This window comes from Elephantulus edwardii, unplaced genomic scaffold (assembly GCF_000299155.1).
Source record: "Elephantulus edwardii isolate Elephantulus edwardi_28Jun2011 unplaced genomic scaffold, EleEdw1.0 scaffold00026, whole genome shotgun sequence".
Lineage (NCBI taxonomy): Eukaryota > Metazoa > Chordata > Mammalia > Macroscelidea > Macroscelididae > Elephantulus > Elephantulus edwardii.
The window spans coordinates 23,234,052-23,239,031 of NW_006399776.1; positions in this window are offsets into that span (position 1 = coordinate 23,234,052).

Here is a 4,980-nt window from a genome sequence, read left to right on the forward strand (position 1 = left end):
AAATATTTTTGTTTTAAATCTTTGTTCTCCTATTTAGATTTAATTATTTTGGTTTTCTTCTTTGGAGATTGAACAGAAAGAAAATCCAAATTGTAAGTTGAAAAAAGACTGAACTTTGCTCTAAAACCAAAAGATGCTAAAGCAAATGGAGTTTGCTTGGAAAGGATGGAAGAAAGGAAAAAATTATGAAAAGGGCTAAATAGATATCAAAGAAAGGATCAAGGAGACAAAGTACTATGATGGGAAAACAGAATATGATAAAATGTACAATATGGAGTTTGAAAACTAAAAAGGAAGAATACACTTACAATTTCTGAAGCTGAACAAACTGGATAAAAAAAAACATGGACAAAATACTGAATAACATAAGAAGCATCACAGAAGTTGGAAGGAATACACAGAATGACATGCAGAAGACAACTCTACTGGCTGAAAGTGAAGCGGTCCTAGAGCACGTACTGAGAGTATCAAAGACTATGAATTACATTTTAAGTATTAATATGAACTACGTTTTAAGGTGAAGAAAAAAATTCTCACCCCTAGTACCATGAGCAACATCATGACAAATAGAGAAAAGTTACCACTTATTTCATTTCACCTGAATCCACAATCAATACTCATGGAAGCAGCAGTCAAGACAGAAAGCTGAGAAGATGGTGTAATTTGCTAACATTTTTCTTCCACGGTTGCCTCAATTTTATTTAGGTTTCTTTTTTCCCCCTTTCTTTCTTGTTGTGTACTGTCGAATCAGATCCGACTGGCTCAGGAGAAGATTGCCCCTCCTTCTCCAGTGGGACCATTACCTAGGTTTCTTAATATGCTAGTCTCCTGGAAGAGGAGCCTCACATTGGATAGATTTTGCTGTATTTATTCCAGAGGCTTATTGGAAATGGGAAAGAAATCTGTTAATTAAAAAAAAGGAAATCCAATGACATGATGCATTAAGAAAATCTGCTTCCAAGGACCTATTTATAATTCTAAAGAACAAGGATATAATTTTAAAGCCTCATTTAAAGACCTAAGGAATACTACTATAGGAAGTATTTTCAATTGTTTCCAATGCATGTGAAAGTTGGACAATGAATAAGGAAAACAAAAGAAGGATCAATGTTAGAACAAACAAAACTATCTTGGAAAAAAATGCAACCAGAGTGCTTCCTAGAAGCATGGAGTGTTGATACTCTGCCTCATGTGATATGGCTTAAAATCAAAAGAGGTCAGTCTCAGGAAAAGGCCATTAGGCTTGGAAAAGTAGAGAGTCAGAGAAAGAGAGGAGATAGAGTGCCACAGTGACTGGAATTTTTGCTTGGTTTCTGTATCACTTTCTTGCAATCTTTTCTTTCTTTGCCTTTTTTTTAAAAAAAAAATCTCCTTTTCAATCTCCATTTCCCTAATTATGACTTCTTCTCATTTTTCACTTAAAAAAAAAAAAGCTGCACATTAGCTGCTATAAGTTGAGATCTTTAGAGGAAAAAAACCCAAGAGATATATCTATTAATATTAGGGAGCTCTGGTGGTCTAGTGACAAGTAACTGTGATTCAGAAGGCATGCAGTTCAAATCCACCAGCTGCTCCACCACAGAAGGATGGGCAATCTCTCTATATCTATAATCTATATCTGTATCTATATCTATATCTATCTATATATCTCTCTGTCTATATCTATGTCATCTATATCTATCTAAAATATAATATACATACATTAGGTATATTACATACTGAAAGAAAGAGGGAGACACACTGAGGGAGAGGAAAAACTCAAGGCAATAAACAGGCTCATGTATTTGTAAAGGTAGGCAAGGCCTAGATGTTTGTGGGACACACCTCAAGAAAGAGGCTTCTACTGACAGCAGGTGGCTGTTGGAGATCGAAAGAACTGGAGATCATGAGACAGATGCAAGATTCCAGATTGAGCAAAAGCAAAGCAGTTTTGCCAGATGTCTATCGTTATATAATTTAGGCCTTAATTCCGATGAAATTTACTGATTAGCTGCTCATAGAAGATCTTACTATGAATGTGATTACATAATGTAAAAATCTCAACCAGGAAAATATAAGATCTTATCACAGGTTTGATTAAATTACTTCAAATATCAATAAGGGATTGACTACATGCTAACTGCCAGAGAAGCATAAGCCGCCAAGATGACGCACAACCTTAACTATTACATTAAGCTTATGAGAGTTCTCTTCTCATTCACTATCCAATTGTATCCTTCATCTATTTTCATTTATGTACTGGGTTAAAGATTTTATGTTTTATAGCCACATTTTCTGGCGTGTTTAAAATGTCTGTTTAAGTATTATTAGATCAAATTTTCATCTTTTTATTTTCACAGTGACAAGGATGAGATTAACTGTTATCATTAAAAAATAATGTGGGCTTCCCTTGCTTATTTAGAAGAGGGGGAGCTCTGGCAGTACAGTCCATAGCGAGTTGCACTACTAACCCAAAGGCCCAGACTCCCTGGAGGTTCAAATCCATCAAGCGCTCCTCGGGAGAAGACGTGCAATCCCCTCCGAGAGCATTTTGTTTTGGAATCCCTGTGGAGAGTCATCTATGAGCCAGTTCCCACTCCACAGAAAGCACAGGAGATTTACAAGCGACTCCCACGCCTCGCGCCCGGCCCACACTCACCCGACTCTCCTTGGTGCCCCGCCCATACACCCAGCACGTCGTCCCGGGCCCCGCCCACATCTCGCCCATGCCTCCGGGCCCCGCCCACGCACCAGTGCGCTGAAGGTTCCTGTCCGGCCCGCGCTTCTCCACGCTCGATCAAGGTTCCGGCTTAGCCACCTGTTTTTTCCCCCCCACCCCCGCCAGGTCCAGCTCTTCGAGTGAAGAAATAAGTTATTTGGTGAGATTTGAGGTTTGCATGTATCATAGGAATGAAGCCAGTAGGAAAAGCAACGAGAAAAAATTATAGGAAATTCGAGATTCTACTGAATCCGTATCCCTCCTTTAGAACAGATGAATTTTGACCTCGGGGGGTCGTCGTTTCTCAGAACCTTTTGTGAAAGGGATTCATCTGGCCAACCTATTGATTGAAGTAGTTATTACCCTTAAACTAGCCAAAGCATATTGGAGCCTTTCACTAGCTCCTTTAAACTTTCTAGTGTAGTCTGAACAACAGATAAAAATCTTTTGGCACGTTCAACTTTTTTGTTGAACTGCTTATTCAGTACATTTTATCATGAATCTTGTGTTCCACGACATAAAATGTTGGGTAGTTCAAACAATTATTCATCTATCAAACATTTCTATAAACCACTTACAAATTTTTCTAAGGAAAGGAAAAAACTTAGATAAAAAATTTGGAGTTTCCTCAATTTAATGGAGGTCAAATTAATGAATATGCTATTATTCGTTATACATAGAAAATAAAAACTAATTCATTACTATATTTATTAATATTATAATATTAATTAATTTCTGTATTTTTACGTGTTTTATCCATTCAAGAATCTTAGAAAACCAAATTTACTTAGTTATATATTTAGCAATTTATAAAATTTATATTCTCTAAACACAAAGGCTTGCTTTATAGGGTAGCAGGAGTTTCCCATGAGAATTGGTCTTCAATTCTAATTCCAAAACTAGACAAGTCATTCAGGTATATCTTTTGAAAAAGCGAGAGGTTACACAAAGTAATAGTTAAATATCTTCTAAATCTATAAAAGGCTGATGGTATAGAAGGTAACTGGCTGCTAATCTAATAGACAGTTCTAATCCATCAACGCCTCCAGGGGAGAAAGATGGGCAGTTTCCTCTCATTAAGATTTACAGCTTTGGAAAATCTGTAGAGGGTCTTCAAGTATCAGAATGTACTTGAACACAGTGAGCTTTATTTTGGTAGATCTCTAATTGTGAATTTCTGTAGACAACAGTGTACAAACTAAGGCCACACTTATTCATTAGCTTTGCCGTTTGGCTTACATCTTAGGTGTCCCGGCTGGCTAATATCAGACATTCTCTTTTTCACAACCCCTCTACTCCTACTGTATCACAGGAAACCTTTAGAAAATGTTTCATTTAAATCTTTTTCTGATTAGAAGTTGGTACATAAAGGAGGTTGTGGTGGCCTAGTGGTAAGAAGTTGCACTGCCAACCCAAAGTCAGGTGGTTTGAATCCACCAGCTGCTCTGTGGAAGAAAAATAGTCATTTTCCTCCCATGTAGTTTACAGCCTCTGAAAACCCACGAGAGGGTCAGCTATGGGTCAGTTCTCACTTGATGGTACACAACAGCGACAACAAATATATGTATATCTATCTATCTATCTATAAAACTACATCTATATATATAACTTTGGAAGGAAGAGTGGCATCCACTTCCGTAATAGCTTGCCTCCGGAAACCCTATGAACCTGGAGAGAGGATGAGAGACACCCAAGCATTGAGGACTCTCCTTTATAGGATCGCTATGAGTCGCCTGCAACTCAACAGCACTTAACAACAACAACAACATATATATAACTACAGCTATATATATCTACAGCTATAGCTATATATATATCTACAGCTATATATATATATAACTACAGCTATATATATCTAACTACAGCTATATATATCTAACTACAGCTATATATATATAACTACAGCTATATCTATCTATCTTTCTCTACAACTATATTGTTTTCCATTGTTTTTGTTCAAACATTCTTCTAGATTGTGTAGCCCTGGTGTGTCCACTTACCGTACAGCGGTAACTTGTGTTTGCTGTGAAGCTGAACACTGTGACACTGATGTGGTGTCAAATGCGTTAATGGTTATCCATGGCAGACAGTGGTGTTTGGTAGAGCTCCCCTATTAAAACAAGTTCGGAAGCAGTGGTGGCATCCACTTCCATAATAGCTTGCCTCCAGAAACCGTAAGAACCTGGAGAGAGGATGAAAGTCACACAAGTGTTGAAGACTTTCGTTCATAGGGTCACTATGAGTTGCCGACTCGATGGCACTTAACAACAACAGATATATAT